Below are 23,790 nucleotides of genomic sequence, written 5' to 3'. Positions count from 1 at the left end.
TTGTTCTTATTCACAATCTCTATAGCCATAAACTTGTACGTGTGACTTTCTCCCTTTTCCAGTATATGTCTGGCTAGGGCATTGGTTTTGTCTCTATTCCTTATACCTAAAAGATGTTCTCTTCTTCTGTATCTAAATTCTCTATTGGTTTTTCCTACATAGGATCCTGAGCACAAACCACAGATTGCTAAATATACATTTTTAGTGTAACAATTGGCTAATACTTGGAAATGGCGTAACTCTAAAATGCTGCATATTGCATTTATTCACAGAATTTTCAAAGACAAACTGATGTGCTTAGTCTTAGTTCACTAACTTTTCTGCAAACCTTTCTTTTCCTTTACAATTTTTGTCTTCTGTATGTCTATAGAGGCTGCATAAGTAGTAATCCTAAAATGATGCTCTTTGGATTAATTCACATAATTTTCCAAGACAGACTGATGTGCTTAGGTCGCTAACTTTCCTTTTTTTTCTGTATGTCTGCAGAAGCTGCATAACCAACATGAAAGAACAGTTTTATATGGAAAAGTGTACTGTCCTTGAACAAAATGCCATTTAATTAGAGACTGTTCCTCTACGTTCTGAAACTATTTTCATGAAAAATGATCAGTATGTGAATACAGATGCAATACATTTCTGCATACACTCTTTCTTTTTTGACAGTATATCACAGTATTTATTTGTTAGTGTTTGTGTCACAACTTGATTGTATTGCATACCAGCTCTAAAACAGAAACATATCCAGAACACATCAACAGAGCTTTAATAAGTATGATTTGGATTCCGGAGCTGCATGTAATAGCTGCTGGCAAAAATAACTCATTTTTTTTTTCCTGTTCAACATTCTGTTGTATCATGTGTTTCCCCAAAATTCTGTATATATAATGGAAAAGCTCATTGATGAAACAGTTTCTTATATAAATCAAAATAACTGAAAACAATAAAATTCCATCTAACATAATGGAAGCAGAGCACTTTAGATACAAAGTAAAAAGGGTAGCACATGAGTTCCTTTGCAGATAATCTCCTGTACAATCTTTTGAACATTCTGAACACCTGAGGCCTCTTTGTTTTACAGCTTAACCTTTATTAGCCATATTTTAACTCTGTAGGACTGTGGCAGTCTTTGGTGATTATTTACCTGAATTTTTCAAAAGCTGTTACAACGTGTTCACTATTTCTACATAAGCATGTATTAAAATATATTTTCTTTATTCTACCCTAGTAAAACTGGTTACTAAACTAGTTGCAAAACATATTATTTGTTATCCTACAGACAGGAATATTTTACAAAATGAAATACGTCTTGTGATCTAAATATCAAGTGAAGTATCAGACAGAAAAAATGTAATTTCTAGCTTTACAATAAATAGATTATTGCAGTTCATAATTTATGGCCTACATTGTTTTCTGCCAGTAATGCGGCCGGATTACTCATATAACAGTTTTTAGTAATGCACAGTATAGAATACAGAATTATGTTATGATAGCCACATCTCAGTGTCACCACCTCACAGAAGGAAAAAAAATAACTCTTGTCCCCTTCAAAAACCAACCTGCATTTATGTAGTGTTAGTGCTACTGAACTAATCAAATCATTAATCCTCTCAAGTTGTTTTGAAAAACTGTGGTTTGGAAATCAAGGGTTTGATGTCATAATATCTTTCAAAAATTACAAGAGTATACATATGTCCTGTATCTGTAAAACAGATGAAGGAGAGTGGTATATATTTTCAGAGTAAGATAATTAGAAAAGAAAATTATTTAGAATCTCTTTTTTTGCAGTTATCTATTTAACTGAGAAGTGAAAGCAGTGTGGTATTGTGGGGCACTATATCCCTATGGCAATGTGACCATCATTACCTCCGGAAAAAATAATAAAGTATGATCTTTCTGTTATCATGGGGCACCATAGCCCCATAGGAGGGTGTACAGCTAACTTTAACCTTGCAAAAACAAAGTATGCTATTTTTTACACGACTATAATATGTATGTCCATCATTATAAATAATGATAGCAAATATAAAAGTAACTTACAGAAACTGTGTAATTCTGTTTCAAAGGCATCTTAATGCAGAAGGGCTGTTTTGACAACAACAACAACCTTTCCCTGAGTGACTAGTGCATGTTCTGTTGCTGTTTAGCAGATATGAAAACTATGTTCTGGTTTGGGATTTTCTCATAAATGCTGTGGGTAAACTCATCAAAATCCCACTTCATGTATTTATTCGGATGGCACAGTGGTACAGCAGTAGAGTTGTTGCCTCCCAATAAGTGGTCCTCTGGTTTGATTCTCAGGTGGAGTGCCTTTTCTGTGGAGTCTGCATTTGTGTGGGTTTCATCCGGGTGCTCTGGCTTCCTCCCATGTTAAAAGACATGCAAGACATGCATCTGGAATGTTTCTCCACAGGCTGCTGCTGCTGCTTCATTCCAAGTCAGACTTTTTCTGTTAACAAATGTTAAATAAATAAATCTTGTCACTTGTAGCAATAATACTTCTTCAAGTTTTTCATCTAAAGATTCTGCAATCTGAATTGTTTTGCCTTCTCTATACTCTTACAACTAATATAAATGCATGGGTCTGAATCATTTCTTGGGAATGGGGACAAAGTGAACACGATAGACGTTTGTCATCGTTGCCCTCGGAAATTAGGACAATACCCTTTATTGTTTACTGATCACTTATAAGATCATAGGATCATAGGAAGTTACTAGGCTATTGGCCCTGAGGACCTTGCAAGCCTAACCAAGAATTTAGCCCGTGTTCCAAAAAGTCAGCACCCTATGCCACTGTCCAGCAGGGACATAGTTGGAATCCCAGGGGTGTATTTTATATTTCCCCATCCATTTGTCCAGGTTGAGCTTAAAAAGGTTTAATGAGGTACTTTGCTTTAAGTGGAGAGGGAGTCTAGTCCACAAAAAGGAGACTCCCTGGGACACAAATCTGTCCCACCAGCAAGTCCTATTGTTGTCACAGACCAGGTTGAGGTCTTGCATGCAGGTTAATCAGGTTGAGCTTGACTTGTGAATATGCAGTAGTCCCATCAAGGTGTGGAGATTGTTTTGTATGCCAGACAGAGGTCACCTCTGAGGAGTCTGTAGGAGACTGAGTAGAGGGACAGGGCTTTTAGCCTATCTGTGTAGGGTAAATGTTTGAGGCCCTGGATTCACCGGGTGAGGAATCTCTGTGGTCTCTCCAGCTGCTGCTTGGGCTTTGTGAGGTACATGCTGAAAGGAGCTTTGTATTCAATAATCGGTCTTATAAGGGAAGAATACAGGGATGTTATGATCACTTTGTACCCTGGATGAGTTACCCTTACTAATGAGATGGGCCATGTAGAATGCCTTCTGTACAATGGAGGCAATATGGTGGTCAAAAGTCAGTTTACTATCAGCCTGGGTTCCCAAGTCCCTCACAACTGATTGACTGCTTAGTGCTTTATCATCAATGTGATAGTTTGTGGGGACATCATTCTCCCCAAAAGGAATGATGATGCATTTTTTGCATTCAGTTTGAGGCTATGTTTCTAGCACCAGTCATTTGTTTGGGTGACACCTTCTTGGAGGATGTCCACATAACTAGGGGAATTGACAACAGCACCCAGCTTGTAGTCATCTGCAAATTTGATTAGCCATACCCCACTAGATATGGGCTGCACCTCTCAGAAGTATATCCCAAACAGCAGAGGCCCCAAGAGTGACCCCTGGGGTACACCAATTGTTATGGGTCTATTACTTGAGGTGGCTTCCCCTATTTTGTCTAGGTGGGTTCTATCGGTGAGCTGCTTTGCTACCCATCTGGTAACATATGGAATGATGCCTAGTTGAGAGAGTTTTTCTATTATACCTGAGTGGGGAATAGTATCAAAGGCTTTGGCCAGGTCAAGGTAGGCAGTGTGCACTGTCTTCCTCTCATCTATGGCCTTGGTGACTGTCTCAAAGAAGTTGAACAAATTTAACAGGCATATCCTCCCCTTGACAAAACCAAACTGTGTAGGATCAAGTGTCTGGAGGTTGTCAATGTTCTTGTTAATGAGGTCCATGATAATCCACTCCATGGCCTTGCAGATCAGGCTAGTTAGGCTGATGGGTCTATAATTTCCTGGATTGGTGGACACTCCACCTTTGTGCAAAGAGATGACAATAGCTGTCCTCCACTCAGCTGGGATGAAGCTGATACTCAGGCTTTGGTTGAATAGGGTGCCTAATAGTGCTGCAAGTTCCTGTGTAAGTTCATGTAGGATGCAGCCTGGGAAGATATTGGGTCCCATGGAGGCTGTATTTTTTGCCTTTGAGAGGGCAGTGATGACTTGCTCCCTAGAGATAAGGGGAGGGTGGCAGGTACTGGAAATGTCCTGTTTTACTGATGGGGGGGGGGCAGAGGAGTGATGTTTTAAATGAACCTGCCTGCCAGCAGGTTGGCTATATCTACAGGTTTTGTGTATATGTTGTCCTAGACCACCAGTTCTGAGCAGATCTAGGTGCTTCCCTTGAGATTGCGGACATATGTGAAGAAAGCCTTATAATTTACTTTAGTAGATGTGGCCAGTTTGGATTTGAAGTTTGCTTGGGAAGATTTCACTAGTCTTCTTATTTGCTTGTTCAGGCTAAGGAGAGATTGCTTCCAATCAGACACCTGCTCCTTCTTGGTCTTGGATGGCAATTTTTCCTTTTATTATAGAGCTTATTTATTGTAGATGACCACCAGACAGGTTTACTCTTCCTTGAGGAGAATGATTTTGTCTTGTCTGGTAATCCTGATTTCATGCAGCTATATAAATGCTCATATAGTACTTTGGTGTAAGTTTGTATGTATGTGCCAGTTTCCGTGGAGGGAGAGGGGGCTGTGAAGCTGTTTATACCTTCTCTTAGGAGTCTGTAATCAGCTTTGGAAAGGTTTTTTTGTTTGACCTTAGCTGGGGGGTGGGGGTGTCGAGGGAGATGTTGACTTTGAAAGTGACTGCTTTTTTGTCAGATATTACCAAGGATGATGATCCATAGGGGTGCTGCAGTGGTTACTCATGTTGGTTAATACCAAGTCCAAGATATTTTACCTCTTGTGGACGTGTCAACCTACTGGTCAAAGGCATTTGCATTGAGAAAAATCAAGGAATTTCTGGCCATTTATGTTTTGGCATGAGTATTTCTTCCAATCTATGGTTGGATAGTTAAAGTCACCCAGGATCAGGCTAAAGGATTGAATCTTGATAGATTTGAAGAGGTTCTGATAGGTGGAGTGGGCATCTTGTGTCAGAGTTGGAGGCCTGTAGCTAGCTATGATTTGAATAAGGGTCTTGTCATTTGTTAACTGCACATGGAGTATTTCCTGTGCATCATACTGTTTGATCAGCCTAGAGATGTGTATGTTTTATATATATTGTAACTCCACCTCCTTTTGTTTTGCTGCCCATGTCTTGGGGTCTGAATGAATAATAGGATGAGTAACCTGGTATGGCTGAGGTGCTGTCCACAGCTTTGAACCAGGTTTCTGTGACTGCACAAATGTCAGCTTCTTCCAGGGTTAAGAATGCTTGTAGTGAGTGCAGTTTCATGTTTAGACTCCTAGTGTTTAGCAGCATGACCTTTAATTTACATTTCGATGAAATTTTCATTTTGGTAGTTTTAACCTCATGGCATTGCCTGAGAAAAGGCACCCTGGGGGAGGCAAGAGGCTTTGCCAAGAGTTTGATGCCCAAGGGAGACAGATGCAGGCCATTTCTGGCAAAGCATCATGGCTCGTCAGTCATGTCATCCCAGGCTGTCAGGTACTGGATCCCCTTTGAATGACACCAGAAAGTAAAGCAGTTGTTGAAGTCAATCTTTTTCTGTTTGTATTAAGGCATCATTCTGGGTGACGGTAGAATGTTGCTTAAGGCTAGGGACATACCTGCCTGGGACACATATTCAGTGAGCTCGATCATGTCTCTCTTCATATAGTCCAGGGAGGTACATCTCAAGTCATTCACTCCAACATGGACTATGAGAGAATCATGACAGTACCTGTTGAGAGTAGAGTGCATTGGTGATATGGGGGATTTTGGCACCTGACAAACAGCTAACCATGACTTTCTCCTTATCCAGCCTGGTGAGGGGCACATATGTGTGTTTCCCAAAGGAATCTCCTATGACTAATATGCTGGGTTTATGTTTAGGTCTTAGTGGCTGAGAGACGCAGGTGTGTGGACTATGTGTGGTGTGTGGTGTGGTGGGCAGTGGAGTTTGCGTGCGTTTATGCCTCAGAGGTCTCTTTTGTTTGGGTATGCTTTTGTTGAGGGCCTCCACATATGTGGGAGTGTGCTGTGTAGGTGGGTGTGGTGTTTGAGATATGGTGTTCATGTCACCAACCTTCTCAGTGCCAGATGTACTGGTCTGTGGGGGAGAGAGCAATGACACTAGGTGTTTGGTGTATTTGCATCTCTCACAAATTGTGTTCCTAGCTGGTAGTAGTAGAGGGTTGTCCGTGAACTTAAGGCAGCTGCAACACTGTCTCAGTATGCCCATATTGACCAGACTGGCAGGAGAAAATGTAAAAAACTGTCCATCCATATTTGTCAGAAACTGAAAGAGCTAAGAGGGTAAAGGGAGGAAGGTCTACTAGATGATAAGGGAAAACTTGTAGCTGGAATACCTCAAAAAGGTTTAAAAAACATGCAGATGAAGTTCTGGATGCTGCAGACCTGTATCTAGACTATGTTACTCAATTTTAAGGTTAAGAACTCAGTAAGAAAAAACTCACAATGAAGCACAGATTAATCACTTATAGTCAAACGAACAGAACTCACAGTATGAAAAAATACAGTTAAACAGCAACATAATGCAGCAAAATGCAGTTATGAAGTAATGAATTGCAGTAGATAGCAATGAAATATAATCAGTGGATTTCTTTGAACAGTAGCTCACAAATCACAACAGTAACAAACAGCACAAATAAAGCAGCGATTCAGTGAATACTGCCATCAATTTAGTGAGGCTACCAACAAGCAATAATAAAAATGTCACTAGAACTGTGTAACTAACTCGAAAATATGAAAAATCAGTCCAGGCCACCAGTAAAAATGTAGAAACTTTATATAATTCCAATAAAATATACAGATGAGCGCTTTCGTCTCCTACAAGACTTCATCAGATAAAACTTAAAAAGTGCTGCCATACTTTATATAGAAATCACTGTTGCTATCAATTAAGTCCAATTAAAAATTTTAAAGCACCATGCTGTAAATTCAATCCTTGTTACCTTCAATATGTGTCTAAAGTGTATATTTAATATCTTATCAAGTAATCCATGGGCAAACATTGTAAAAATATCTAAAATTCTATACAATACATAGAAAATGTGCAATATTATTTCATACCCTATGTGCTTTAGCTGTCAATACTGGCTTTATACTAACATATTCATTTAGACCAGGAAAAATATTAGCCCTCAGTCTTAATTGCCATTTTAAGTCCTTATTTAACAGTCCATTTTTAATGTCACCACCCCTATTATTATATTTAACCATGTCAATAATTCCAAACCTAAAACCCTTGAAAGCTTGACAGGAAACAGAGTGTTTGTACAAGGCGCTAGTGTCCTTACCTATTCTTATGTCGTATAAATGTTCTCCCATTCTTTCTTTCAATGTTCTTTCAGTCTTCCCTATATAGAATGCTTTGCATTCTATACAGACGGCCAAATAGACTAACATTCTGGTGTTACAATTACCCTTGCAAAATTTCACTAAACTGTTAATTCCATTATTCAAGTATATACTATCCTCCTTGTATATGTGTGAACAAAAATTACATCTGCCACATCCATTGGTTGCCTTTTTAATTTTAACCTGTTTTTCCGTCTTTTCAAACAATCTTTTGAAATTCTTTCCTGTCTTGTATGTAAAAGTAGGTTGTTTACCCACTACCTCATACAGTTCTCTGCTCATTTTAAGCAAACTCCAGTTAGCTCTAACGATTTGGGTAAAAATGTCAGTAAATGTGTTGTATTCCGTAACACGTCCCCCGAAACTTATTACTTTGTTGTATATTCAGTTTGTTCTCTCCAGAAAATGGTTGTCCCAACAATGTTTTATATCTATTTCCCCAGCCTCTATACACCTCATCCAATGTTTTCCATACCAACTCCTTGGGGTAACCCCTTTCCAGAAATTTATTTCCTAAAAAAATAAATTCACCAACTAAATCCTTAAATTCAGAGTTCATCCTGGCTATTCTGACTGCTTGCCCCTTGATTAAACTTCTTTTGTGAACCCAAGGATGGTTGCTATCATAGTGTAAATACCCATTGCACCAGGTGTCTTTTCGGTATATATTAGACTTGAATCCATTGTGAGTCTTCGTTATAGTGATGTCAAGATAGTTTATGCTGACCTCATCACTGGAGTGTGTAAAGGAGAGAAAATTGGTACTATTGTTTAGATATTCCATGAAAGACTTGATACTCTGTTTGTTACCTTACCAAATTACAAAAATATCGTCCAGAAATCTAAGGTACAATTTAATGTGTTTTTGGAAGGCACTATTAAACACATATCTGTTCTCCCACTCCAACATAACCAAGTTGGCGTAGACAGGGGCACATGCTGCCCCCATCGCTACTCCACTGGTTTGTTGGAAATACTCTCCCTGGAAACTTATGAAATTGTTGTCTAAAACTATTTCCAAAGTTCCAAAATTGTAGGAATATTCTCCTTGGGTAGTGATGAGTGTTTGTATATACTGTCACTAAAATATTCATACCCCACCTCACGTGGTATGCTTGTAAATAAATCTTTGACGTCAACATTCAGAAAACAATAAAATTCCGCCTATACCTCTTTAGTTAATTTACTTAAGAACTCCCATGAGTCTCTGATCAAGTGTGGAGTCATAGTTACTATTTCTTTAGTGCAGTGGTCTATGTAAACCGCCAAAGGAAGAGCCTTAGAATTTTTTGCCAAAACAAAAGGCCTAAAAGGAGGCTCTGCTATAGATTTATGTATTTTGGGCACCCCCAAATAATTAGGAATTGTTGGATGAATTTGCCTCAAATATTTGTACGTTTTTTCATCAATTCTATCCTCCACTAGATATTCTTCCAGGAGAGAATCAATCCTTCTGTAAGCAATGTGTACTTCGTTAAGGGACACAGGAGAATAGGTGTTTGTATCCAATAATATGTTAGTTAGTGCATTTATATATTCCTCATTACCATATAGGACTATTCCTCCCCCTTTGTCCGGCTTCATGATTTAAAGATCTCCCTGAGTTTGTAAATCCCATAATAATTTCTCCTCACCCTCACTAAGATTTTGATGTCCCATATTCCGTCTATTCTGACAATGTGCTGCATAAATTTCATCCGTGACTATTTTTTCGAACATCAATAAAGCCGGATGTAAGGGAGGGTTGAAAGTACTAGCTCTAACTAAACTTTTGTTGTCAATATAATTAACTTCTACATTGTTTTTACACACAAATTTCAAATTCAACTTTCTATGGTATAACTTCAGGTCAACTAATAAATCAGCTGCATCCCTATGGCTCGTTTTCACAAACTTAAATCCCTTCAAAAAAAGTAGATAGCAATGAAATATAATCAGTGGATTTCTTTGAACAGTAGCTCACAAATCACAACAGTAACAAACAGCACAAATAAAGCAGTGATTCAGTGAATACTGCCACCAATTTAGTGAGGCTGCCAACAAGCAGTAATAAAAATGCCAGACTAAATGTAGTTGAAATCCTAAGTATAAGCAGCAAAATGAAGTAGAAAGATGTACATTTTGTTTTTTTTTTTTAGTAGAAAGTGAAGAGACAGAAGATAATGAGATAATTCAAGGTTCAGAAGCTAAAGGAGTGGACCTTTACTATGTTCTCACTATAAACAATTGAATGAGCTGATAGAATGTGACTGGGGAGAGTGTCCAGTATCAACTTTATACCAGAGGTGGGCAACTCAAAGCCACCAAGACGTAAGACCACCAAAACAGGTGGGCGAGTGAGTGGGACAAAAAAAACAGTTGCACAGATTACACAGATATACAGTAAAACAGAAGTGCAGAAAACAGTTGAAAATAAGCAGTTATCTTTTTCCAATATCACAGCAGAGCAAATGGCAGAAGGTCTCTCGCTGCAGATTTGAACAGCCTGAGCAAATACGTACAACTGGTTTACAACACTGGCTATGAAAGACACAGAAATAGAAACCAGCTCAATTATCCAATCAAAAATAACAGTGTTGCAGGAATGTTTTTATCTAAATCAAACTAGACTGATTCTTTCTGCCACAAAGGAAACAGCTATGCCTCTCTAGACAAAAGATTTTGCTACAAGCTCAAAAAGTCACAAACAGTAACATATATCAGCTCTAACAGACAAAAAGGGAGACTAAAAAGCAGTTGCACAGATTACACAGATATACAGTAAAACAGAAGTGCAGAAAACAGTTGAAAATAAGCACATATTTTCTTCCAATATCACAGCACAGTAAATGGCAGTTTAATAGACATGTCATAGATTCTTAAATAAATTGTGAAATAAATAGACAAGTAAATAAAACATTCGGATAAAACATTGGTTAATAATGTGTGCAGTACACATACCTTTTTCAGGGAATGTCTACTTTCCATCTTTATGTTGACTGGGGATACACCAATGCATTACAGGAGATACGATGTAGAAATGTAATGCAGAATACCACAGTCTTGTAAACAATGCCCTATACCAGTAGTCATGCAGGATGCAGTTGTACTTCTTCTTCTGGCTTTTCTCGGCTGGGAGTCACCACAGTGGATCACCTGTCTGCTCATGATTGGCAGTGGAGTTTTACAGTGTTGAGTTGCCAGCCCGGCACCCAACCTTCCACAGAAGGCACACACACATGCACACACCCACACCTAGGGCCAATTTAGAGTGTCCAATCCACCTACAGCATGTCTTTGGAATGTGGGAGGAAACCCATGTGACCACAGGGAGGACATGCAGACTCCACACAGAAGGCACCCCAGCTGAGGATCGAACCAGAGAACCTCTTGCTGTGAGGCAGCAACTCTAACTGCTGCACCACCGTGGCTGCCCAAACTGATTTTTTTTTTTTTTTTTTTTATGATGATGTCCTTAGAAGTTATTTGATATACATAATGACAAATGGCCAGTTGTTAGCATCATTATCCAAAATTAGTAGCCAGTGAAAACAGCAAAGCAACATAGTTCATAAGCTAATAGATTCATTGGTTTATGCAAGACAAACAGGGCCTCCTAACTTCTGGCTGAGTAATGGGAGGTCAAGCAACAGACATGTGAACAAATATAGATAGAAACAACTCTGATCCAAAACAATACCAAAACAGCAAAATCTTCAGAAGTCAGGAATCAAAAAACAGGAACCAAAGTCAAGTCCAAAAGCAAATTCTTTATTCTCCAGCGCCTCGGTGTAACCACCTTTCAAGAGTATACATTCTCACTGAAAGAATGGATATATATATATATATATATATATATATATATATATATATATATATATATATATATATATACATATATACTCATAGCAATTAATTAAACAATTAATTAAACAAGTATATTCAAAAAAGTTTTAAAGCAGACACCTCCAGTTTATTTCATTATTCAGTCCACAGGGTGTCATTGTATTGTATTTCAAAATAAAAATACTTTCCTTATATTGTAAGTTATATTTCAAAGCATTTTCATCATTACAAAGACATTTCACACTTTCTAAAACTGTTCCTGTTAAAAATGAAGCATCACTATTATGATAAACACTAAAATGTGTGGCAATAAATTTATTTTCCCTTTTATGTCTTATGTCTCTAATGTGCACACCTAACCTAATACGAAACTCTCTTTTAGTTTCACCTATATAATATAATCCACAGGGACAGTATAAAGCATACACAACTCCCTTGCTTCTACAGGTAAAACTATCTCTTACTGTGAACCTAATGTTGTTAATATAATTAAATGTTCTAACTATATTCCTACAAACACTGCATCTACTGCAACATCTTGTACCAAATTCACTTAGTGGTCTTGGTAAACAAAATTTTGGCATTACAAATTTACCATGTACCATGTACCAATGACACCCTGTGGACTGAATAATGAAATAAACTGGAGGTGTCTGCTTTAAAACTTTTTTGAATATAATTGTTTAATTAATTGTTTAATTAATTGCTATGAGTGTATATATATATATATATATATATATATATATATATATATCCATTCTTTCAGTGAGAATGTACACTCTTGAAAGGTGGTTACACCGAGGCGCTGGAGAATAAAGAATTTGCTTTTGGATTTGACTTTGGTTCCTGTTTTTTGATTCCTGACTTCTGAAGATTTTGCTGTTTTGGTGTTGTTTTGGATCAGAGTTGTTTCTATCTGAAGGTGTGTGGAGTGGAGTTTGTGTAATGTGAACAAATATAGTTGAACATTTTTTAAATGACCGCTCAAGACAAAATCAATGGAACATCTGCAGTTAATTTGTGGGGGAAAAAAGCAGCGCAATGGTACCAGATAGTCTGCAGTTATATAGTTTAAGGAAGACTTGTGCAGTTTTCAGTGAACTCTGAGTGAGGTAGTTGATCTAGTAGCAGTCTCTGGGACACAGCATTAAAAGTTTGAATCATGCAAACTTATGTGTTTTTTTTTAGGTTATTGCCATTATATGGAAAAGTGGACCCATTTGATAAAAGGATCTCAGTGCTTTGCTAGGGAATTTAATTTTGTACTGGAATTTTCATGTTGGACTTTGATTTGGCTTTGGGCTTGAGAGACATGAGTATTCATTTCTTTATTTGCAGGAGGGACAGGTATTAATACATGATAATTTATTTATTGTGTTGGCTGTGTGGCAGAGTGTGTATTTCTTTGCATATCATTCATTTTCCACAATGTTCCATTAAAAATGTCTTGTATGGTTGCTTACTAAGATGATTGAACATTTGTACTCTTTTTTTTTTGTGTTTGTCTTCATATGCATCATAAAAGTTAGATGTCCGACAAATAGTCACTATGACTACTAACAGACTAGCCACATAAGTCCCTTGAATTACTCTGTATTCAATAGTGCTCACCTCTCTTATCTAGAAGGGTCACACAGGATAACCTAGGAGAGAATTGACCCCCACAAAAAGCCCTATTATACATATTAGTTACATGAATTCACAACATCAGGGGAAAGTGATAATATCTGGTAAGGGTGAAACATGTCTCACTTACTTGTAATCTTGCAGTACAGACACAAGATATTTCTATTCTCAGACATCAGTGTGATCTTTCTAGAGGTTAAACTTTCAAATATGTGAAAGCCCCTCCCTCCAAAAAAAACCCTAAATATGCCTATGTTGCTGAGCTAAGGAATCAATCCATATGGAGAGCTGTATAAATCATTAATAATCTTCTGAAAAATCTGAGGTATAAGAAAAGATCAAACCAGGGACAGTTTATTAAAAGGAAGAGATCTGAATTTATCAAAAGTAGAGGATGTATGCAGGAGGAATGAAGTTATTTGAACCTTAAAAGAAAACCACTTTGAATTTATGAAATGTCAATGCATCAGCCAAACAGCCTAGACTCCCCCATACCCGATGTCAATTTACTTTTTTTATGTTTATGTCACTTACATTATATGTTTATTTTATGTGTTATAAATATTCTAAAATATTCTCATTCTCCGTTAAACTTAACACTTACTTCACTTAATTATTATTCTCAATAACTACATTCTGCTATTGTATTTTCACATTTGTACTGTATTTCCAACTGTGAGTTGGGTAATGGCTATAAAGAGTCAGTTGAACAACCAACTTACCCAGTTAATACATACATACATGCTTGCACAAAGAAAATAAATAAACAAGATAATGTGAAATTGACCCTATTCTCCCTTGTCATTTATTGTATAGCCTTCAGAAACAAATACCTTACTGTCATTTCGAAATCTGATCTCTTCATACAAGGCACAGCATTTCTATGAGTCTTGTTTTGTATGGTGAATGAGAATTTATACTGATGCGAATTTTGCCACAGCAAAAATGAAAAGGAGACTACCAAGCACTTACTGTGTAATCCAGTAAATATCTGTACTTTATGGTTTCACTGTGATATGTGAGAATGGAAAATGTGCCATAGTAATGTCCACCAGAGTAATCATGACTTAGCCGTTTCACTAATTTTAGCACTTTCTTGATAAACTTGAGCGCCACTTTCATCAGGCTGCCTCATAAATATAACTATGTTATCATCATCATCATCTTCAACAGCCACTCTGCTACTGATATCTCCAAAATGTATTAGTATAGTAGAGCTGCTTGCTTGCACTGCTGATCCTGTAAATAGTTATTTGAAAACATTACTTCTTCTTCTTTTGGCTTTTCCCAGTTAGGGGTTGCCACAGTGGATCACATGTCTGCTCATGATTGGCAGTGGAATTTTATGGTGTCAAGTTGCCAGCCCGGCACCCAACCTTCCACAGAAGGCACACATACGCACTCACACCTAGGGCCAATTTAAGTGTTCAATCCACCTACAGCATGTCTTTGGGATGTGGGAGGAAACTGGAGCACCCAGTGGAAACCCACGCGACCACAACAAGGACATGCAGACTCTGCACAGAAGGCACCCCAGCTGAGGATCAAACCAGGGAACCTCTTTCTGTGAGGCAACAATGCTAACCGCTGCACCACCGTGGCTGCCCTATTTGAAAACATTACTAATAAGTAAATAACACAGACTACTGTGTGCTTATTATGGAAATGTGTGACACACTTACCGTGTGCACTGCCTTCATTGTTATTCTGTGTAGATGTGGAAGGGTCACCTATTAATAGTAGTTGTCATGTGTTTAATACTCATTCCATGTCAGCAATTAATTCTCTATACAAGTATAGATAAATAAAGTTTTTAAACCAATCTTCCTGAACAGCTGTGTGTTGTTGCTGCTGCAAACATTGGTAATAGCCAGTGCTCATACCATCTGTGATTATTCTAGTGCCATCATCTTCTGTGTCATAGTCATCATGGTGGATGAAGAGGAGGCATTCCTCATATGGTGTTAAAGGGATAATTACTGGAGGACCCACCCCCAGTTCTGGTACAGGCAATTACATTCTGCCTTGCCATGCTTCTAGCATGTCCAACCATATAATTTCCCCTCTTCTTGCATTGTGCTAATGTACAGTTTCCTCCACCAACTGCATTAATTTCCAGGACAGCTGGATTCCAGACTTTTGCCCTCTCACCTTGTTTGGGCCTCCGTTTACCATATGGCCTAAGTCTGCCAAGATGATGTGATTTTTCTCATAGCAGAAGTTGTTCTTTCTCTGCCTTGAACTCTTGTCTGCATCATTACTGCTAATGTAAAAATATGTCATAGCTTCATAGGTTGGTACTAGGCTATCAACCCTAGGGCCTATACAAGGCTAGCCATAACAATTTACAGGCTATTTCTTTCCACACTATTTACTTCCCTGGACCCCTGTCTAGCAGGGTGACTGATGTGATCCTTGGGGTGAATTTCCTTTCTCCCATCCAATCGTCAAGGTTCCTTTTGAAGAGGTCCAAAGAAGCCCTCTGCTTGACATGTATGGGCAGCCTATTCCAAAGTCTGGGGAGTCTCTGGGTCAGGAACCTATCCCTCCATCATGTTTTGTTTATTGTGATGACAAGGTTTAGATCCCTGGATTGTGTGGCTCTGAGGGATTGGGATTTCTTTAAGTGTAGCATGTCCAACAGCTCTGGGTTTGACATGGCTTTGTATGTTAAGCAGAGATCACCTCTGAGTAGACGATATGTGACAGAGTATAACTGGAGTTTTTAAGGTGGTCAGCATAGGGCATTTGCTTTAGGCTGGTGATTCTTTTAGTGAGGTATTTCTGTGGCCTTTCCAGTTGTTGCAGATGTCTTGAGAGGTACATACCAAACGGGGTGTTGTATTCTATAATTGGCCTAATGAGGGATGAATACAGTGGGACAATGACCTCCTTATTTCTGGATGAAAAGCCCTTAGTGATGAGGTGTGCCACATAGAAGGATTTCCTGACTGTTGTGGTGATGTGGTTATCGAAGGTGAGACCACTGTCCACCTGTGTCCTTAAGTCTCTCATTACACTTTCGGTGTTTAGCGTTCTGCCACCTATGTGATAATTCACGAGTACATGTTTTTTTCCCAAAGGGGATAACTATACATTTCTTGGCATTGAGCTTGAGCCCATGGCTCTGGCACCAAGCATCTGTTTCTGTAAGGCCCTTTTGTAGAGTATCCCCATCATTTGGGGATTCAATAATGGCTCCCAGTTTGCCGTCATCTGCAAACTTTGTTAGTCAGAGTCCCTTAGTGTTGGCCTGTACTTCAGAGAAGTAAAAGCCAAACAAGAGTGGTCCCAGGACAGAACCTTGAGGTACTCCACTTGTCACTTGTCTGGAGCTGGATTTGGAGTCGAATACTTTTACAGTGTGGGTTCTGTCTGTAAGCCAGTTGGCAACCCACCGAGTGATGTAGGGATTAATGCCCAGCTTAGTAAATCTATTTATGATTCCAGAGTGGGGGATGGTGTCAAAGGCCTTGGTGAGGTCCACATAGGCTGTGTGGACTGCCTTACCCTCGTCCATGGCTCTAGAGACTGATTCAAAGAAGTCAATCAGGTTCAGGAGACAAGATTGTCTCTTCACAAGCCCAAACTGGGTGGAGCCCTGTGTTTGAAGGTTGCCAATGTCTTTGTTTATAAGTTCCATGATAATACGTTCCATGGCCTTGCAGATCAGGCTCATCAGACTGATGGGGCAGTAATTCCTGGGATCCAAGGTGGATTCCCCCTTGTGGAGTGGGATAACTGTAGCTGTGCGCCACTCAGTGGGCATAAAGCCTGAGATGATGCTATGATTAAACATGACACTTAGGTGAGGTGCCAGTTCTTTTAGTAGTTCATGTAGTACACAGCCCAGGATGTCATATGGTCCCATGGATGATGTATTCATAGCTTTGGAGAGTGCATTTTTTACCTGTGTGTCTGTTATTACAGGAATTTGGCAATCTTCCGGTATTGAGATGGGCCTTTTGGGGGGTGAGAGGGGGATGAAGTTGTCACTGAATTGATCTGCCAGGATATTTGCAATATCCTTGGGATCATTATATTTAATGCCATTCTGTTGTAGCTCAGAGCAGATCTGAGCATTGCCATTTAGATTTTTGACATAGTTATAGAATGCCTTGTGGTTGTCTTTCGAATCTTGGGCAATTTTATTTTCGTAACTAGCTTTGGAGGATTTTATGAGGGATCTCAGCTTCTTACTGAGGCTGGTAAGGAAGGTTTTTGCATCCTGGGATTCTCCTCTTTTCTGCAACAGTTTCTTCCTTTTGTTGTAAAGTTTTTTTTTATGGCAGAGGACCGCCAGATTGGCTTCCTTTTTTTTGGAGGAGAGCATCCTGGTTCTGTTTGGGATGGCACGATTCATGCATGAGTATATGTGCTGGTACAGTGTCTTAATGTAGGCTTCAGCAGTCGAACTTTCAGTTCCCATCTGCATGGGTGTCGTGAAGTTTGTCACTTCTGACTTGAGTAGCATGAAGTTGGCTTTGGAGAAGTTTTTTATGGAGGTTTCTTTACTGGCGGGTGGGGGTGGGATGTGGATGTTAAGGATAATTAGCTTATGGTCAGACCTGACCAATGAGGGGGTGACCATAGGTGTGGAGCATCAATTTCCCATGTTGGTAATGACCAGGTCCAGGATACTGGAGCCACTGGTGGGACTATGGATTAGTTGATCCAGGGCATTGGAATTTATGAATTCCAAGAACTGTTGCGCAAAGGTGTTTGTACATGAGCAATTTTCCCAGTTAATGGCAGGGTAGTTGAAATCACCCAGTATTAGGGTGTTTGGTTGTATCTTAATATTTTCCATTATGTTTAGAAAAGTGTAGTGAGAATCTTGGGGCATGGTGGGGGATCTGTAGCAAGCTACAATTTGGATTGCAGTCTTACCTAGTGTTAGTTGCACCTGGAGAATTTCAGACGCATTGTGTTGGGCATCTAGCCTGGTGGTGTGAATATCCTTGGTGAATATGGACACTCCTCCACGTTTAGTGTTTCGGTCCTGGTTTGGTGGCCGAAAAGTGTGGTAATAGTTGTAGCCTGGTATTGCAGGGGTGATCTCTGGAGCCTTGAAACAGGTCTCAGTTACTGCACAGATATCGATGTTATCCATTTTTAGGAGTGCATCAAAAGAGTGCATTTTGAGGTTTAGACTTCTAGCATTGAGTAGCATTACCTTCAGATTTTGCATGCTTGGACCTGTGATGGTGGTGGTTTTGTCCTTTGAACTTTGCCTAAAAAAGGCACTATAGGGGTGGCAAGAGCCTTAGCCAGTAACCTGAATCCTAGGGGTGACAGGTGCAGACCATCTCTGGCAAAGCATCGTGGTCTGTCGATCATGTCATCCCAGGCAGACAGATACTGGATCCCCTTTGAATGACACCAGAAGCTTAGTCAATTTTTAAGTCAATCATTTTGTCCTTATATGGTGGTATCATTCTGGGTGAAGGCAGGATGCTACTCAGGGCTAAGGTCATACCTGCCTAGGCCACATGATCTGAGAGCTCTTCTATCTCTCTTTTTATGTAGTCTAGGGAGGTACGTCTCAAGTCATTCACTCCAACATTGACAATGACAGAGTCATGTTGTGGAGTGACTTGAGTGCATGCTTTATGAGGTGGATCCTGGCACCCGAAAGGCAGCTGACTGTAATTTTCTCCTTGTTCAGCCTGGCAAGTGGGACATCAGTGTGCCTGACTGTAGAGTCACCTATGACTAAAGTGTTAGGTACGTTGTCTTGCCTTAGGGGCTGTTGCTGGGTGGCACACTGGTGTTGTGAGCTATGTGATACTTTGGTTATGACTGGTGTTTGTTTGTGTTTCAGCTTCAGATGTCCTTGTTGCTTGGTCAGGTTACAGTTAAGGGCTTCTGCATATGTGGATTTAATGTTGCTATGTGTGGGTGTTGGTGGTGCGGGTTTAGAAGGGCTATGTGTTGCTTTAGGTGTAGTGTGGGTGTTAACCTTCTCCTCTTTACCGTCTAGCACAGTCTTGGGTGGAGAGAGCTTTGCTTCCAGTTTGGCTATGTAAGTGCATATCTCATAGGTTGTAGTGTTGGGTGGTAGGAGGAGAGGGTTGTCTGTGTACATGAAGCAATTGTTGCATTGCCCAAGTAAGCCCACATTCACCAGGTGAACAGGAGAAATCACCAAAAGCTGCCCCTTGGACATGCCTGGTTTGGTGTTTTTTTTTGTAAAGTACAGGAGCTGTTTTTCCCTTGCCTTAGCAAGGTACTTTGCAGTTATATGCTGTTTAGTGCCTACAATTAATTTCTCCTTATTAACAAGGAGAGTTGAGTGCTTGTATCAGTTTAAGGCTTTCTAATGCTTTCCAGCAGGTATTAGTGCAAGTGCTAATCACAGGGATGCTTAAAGGTAAGATGAAAAAAAAATGGTTTATCCTAAACATTACAGTGTGCACTAGATAAGTTAGATGTGAAAGTAGGTAATTTACATTTTACCTGTCCTAAAAGTTAAGTTTTAGTGGAGAGTCACTATTTTAAAACAGCAAGATAGATTGAAAGTGTCTATATTAAATGTTCGAACATCCAAAAATGTCGAACATTACATGGTCAAGACCAAATGTGCAACATTTGGATGTTTGAACATAAAAAAAAAAAAAAAAAAAAAGAAAACACAGAAAAAAAACACTTTAACAGTGTAGGCAGGGGGGAAAGCCCCCCTGCAGCCCCCACACCCCCTACTTAAATATACCAACTCCGAGACCGCACTTCAGTACAGAAAAGGGAAATTCTCCCTATCTGCACCACACGGTGCCGTTGAAAGTCTATCTTCGAGTACTCAAAATTTGGAATGTTTGGTCTCGACCATGTAACGTTCGAAATTTTGAGCGTTAAAAGATTTGACAAGTACTCGATTGAAAGGGGGTGGTCACTTTTGTAATCTGGTACTATGGAATACAGTAGGATGGCCAATAAATTTAAATAGTTGAAGGGGAGTGATTTCACAAAATGATAATTTTGTGCTTACATAAGCCAGTGAAAGCAGAGAGGAAATGAGATATATGGTTAAATTAACATAGGCAGGCAACTAGAAAGACAGTGGTATTTAAGAACATGACAGTAAGCAGGTGGGAGGGTGAAAAAAAATTTCTGCCTGACTCACAAGAGACAGAGCTGTGGTCTCTTTTGAAGTTTTAATATGCAGTTAAAAGCAGAATACAAGAAAAACACAAGGTAAAGAAAACAAATCACAATATTCAAAATATAAAAAAGCAATAAAGTAATACAAAATGCAACAAATAAAAATCAAACTGACCATTCCTTCACAGCAAAGTGTTGCATACCTCTACGCACACACACAAAAAAAACTTTGATCTAATCATCACCTTAAACAACACAACAATGACAGGTGTCATCCTCATAACAAAGGTAGGTGACACAAACTCCACAATTATATGCACATGAGGTATCTCAGCCCAGCCAAGTGAAGCTGTGCTACAGCACTGTCTGAAGTAACATAAATACATTCACAGCAGTAAAGCAATCTGCTTAACAGACTCATTCTTCCGATAGCCCCTTCCACTGTTTTATACTTAGAATTCTGTCATTGCTCAATTGTTGAGCCGACAAAGCATACTTACCACTTCAGTACTTCACAATTAAATCACTATATTTCTACCATGCGTGTACAAGTACTAAATGACACCAAATAAAATGATTTTCCCAGTGATTACTAATCATTTCCGCAGCTGCTATAATGATTTTCCATTCACAAATGACATCTTTACAGTAGTCACTAAAGCCATTGTACACCAAACCACGAAAGCAGCCAAAAGCAAAGAACAACAAGCACAGTTTCCACCAACACGTTTAATAAAAAATCTCTGACGTCTCGGCCAAAGCCTTCAAGGAGAATAAAAAACTCACAGTCCCAGAACCATATATACATCTAAAATAATTACACAATTAATCAATTAAATAACTAATTAATTTAGTAATGCCTTCCAGTTGAACTCCTCATTAAGCCCAAAAGGAGACATAGTTTTAAACTTTAAAATATACAAAGCTTCTTTCTGTAATAAAAGAGTTTTAACATCAATATTACAATATGAAGAAACACTAATTTGTTCTAACACAGTGCCTTTTAAACCAACACTACTTTTCTGATGGAATTGTGCAAAATGTAAAGCTACAGGGCTATCAACATTAACATTATTTATGTCCCTAATATGCTCTAGCAGTCTGATTTTGAATGCTCTTTTCGTCTCTCCTATATAATATTTATCACATGAACAACACAGGGAATATATAACACCTACTGAATTGCAACAAAAACAATTATTAGCACTAAATTTAACATTATTAATGGAAGAGAAATAAGGTACAATATACTTGCAAGCTTTACATCTTCCACATGGAAATGTTCCAATTTTAGAAGGTTCAATACATATTTTAGAAGAAGGTATACTAAACTTACTTTTAACTAAAACATTTTTTTTATTACAGAAAGAAGCTTTGTATATTTTAAAGTTTAAAACTATGTCTCCTTTTGGGCTTAATGAGGAGTTCAACTGGAAGGCATTACTAAATTAATTAGTTATTTAATTGATTAATTGTGTAATTATTTTAGATGTATATATGGTTCTGGGACTGTGAGTTTTTTATTCTCCTTGAAGGCTTTGGCCGAGACGTCAGAGATTTTTTATTAAACGTGTTGGTGGAAACTGTGCTTGTTGTTCTTTACTAAAGCCATTGTACTATGTCCATAGTAGTAACACAAAAATGTCTTTAAGTTAACTCATTAATTTTTACATCATTCTAAAGTCTCATGTTAATTTACAATATTTCTATCATTTTTTCTTACTTTAAAAAGTCCACACTTTCATAAGTCATTACCACCTAACTCAAGAAAGCACTAGAAAAGATGGCAGTGTTAAAATCATCATCATCATCAGCCCCTTTTTTCCCATTTTTCTACATGGGGTCAGGGTATCGTGTTAATTGTCACCAACTTTCTCGATTCAGTGCCACACTCCTACCTTCTTCAACACTCATGCCTAACTGTCGTAGATCTTCTTTCACACAATCCATCCACCTCTTTGCTGGACGTCCTCACTTCCTCTTGCCTTCTTCCCATTTGTCCCAAATCTTCCTCACCAGATTGACAGTGTTAAAATATTACACATAAATTCAGGTCCATCTATAAATTTTGTATGCAAATTAGGCTATTTTACATTTATATCTGTCAGTCGGCATATGAAAGGGTGCCTAGAGAGGAGTTGTGATATTGTATGAGGAAGTCAGGAGTGTCAGAGAAGTATGTAAGAGTAGTACAGGATATGTACGGGGGTAGTGTGACAGTGGTGAGGTCTGTGGTGGGAGTGACGGATGCATTTAAGGTGGAGGTGGGGTTACATCAAGGATCAGCTCTGAGCCCTTTCTTATTTGCAATGGTGATGGACAGGTTGACAGACGAGATCAGACAGGAGTCCCCGTGGACTATGATGTTTGCAGATGACATTGTGATCTGTAGTGAGAGTAGATAACAGGTGGAGGAGACCCTGGAGAGATGGAGATATGCTCTTGAGAGAAGAGGAATGAAGGTCAGCAGGACTAAGACAGAATATATGTGTGTGAATGAGAGGGAGGATAGAGGAATGGTGAGGATGCAAGGAGTAAAGGTGGCGAAGGTGGATGAGTTTAAATACTTGGGGTCAATAGTTCAGAGTAATGGCGAGTGTGGAAGAGAGGTGAAGAAGAGAGTACAGGCATGATGGAGTGGGTGGAGAAGAGTGTCAGGAGTGGTTTGTGACATACGAGTACCTGTAAGAGTGAAAGGGAAGGCCTACAAGAGGGTAGTGAGACCAGCTATGTTATATGGGTTGCAGACAGTGGCATTGACAAAAAGGCAGAAGTTTGAGCCGGATGTGGAAGAGTTAAAGATGTTAAGATTTGCACTGGTTTGACGAGGGTGGACAGGATTAGGAATAAGTATATTAGAGGGTCAGCCCAGGTTGGAAGGTTTGGAGATAAAGGCAGAGAGGAAAGATTATGTGGGTTTGGACATGTGCTGAGGAGGGATGCTGAGTATATTGGGGAAAAGATGCTAAGGATGAAGCTACCAGGTAACAAGAAAAGGGGAAGGCCTAAGATAAGTTTTATGGATGTGGTGAGAGAGGATATGCAGGTGATTGGTGTGACAGAGCAAGATGCAGAGGACAGGAAGAAATGGAAACAGGTGATCCGCTGTGGTGACCCCTAACGGGAACAGCCGAAAGAAGATGATGATCTGTAAGTCACAGTAATCCAGGAATGTGTGTGACTATTTATGTACATGGCCTCAGCTGGAAGTGAAAGCAATAGGAACAACAGCAGAGTGTGCAGCAGTCCATATCATTCTCCAGCATGCCATAGGAATGTGTAGGTAACATCAGATGTGCTCAAAGCTAAATATATTTAGAAAAAAACAAATTAGGTTCATATTCATGAGAGTTTGCATAACCATGAAATTTAATCTCTGCCCATCTAACATCATCTGTTACACCATCTCAACTCAAACCACTCAACATTCAATAAAATTTGGTACTCAAACAAATAGGAGTATTTATTTCTGCATCTTTGTGAATTAGGATAATAATGATGATAATAGTTTATTTATTTATTTTTATTTTACATTTGTTCACCAGGATAGTCCGACTGGACACAGGTCCATTTACAGTGGAGGCCTGGGGAGAAAAAC

The sequence above is a fragment of the Protopterus annectens genome, chromosome 5.part1 (genome assembly GCF_019279795.1).
Source record: "Protopterus annectens isolate FY-2018-M chromosome 5.part1, PAN1.0, whole genome shotgun sequence".
In the NCBI taxonomy this organism is placed as follows: domain Eukaryota; kingdom Metazoa; phylum Chordata; order Ceratodontiformes; family Protopteridae; genus Protopterus; species Protopterus annectens.
This window is presented reverse-complemented; position numbering follows the sequence as displayed.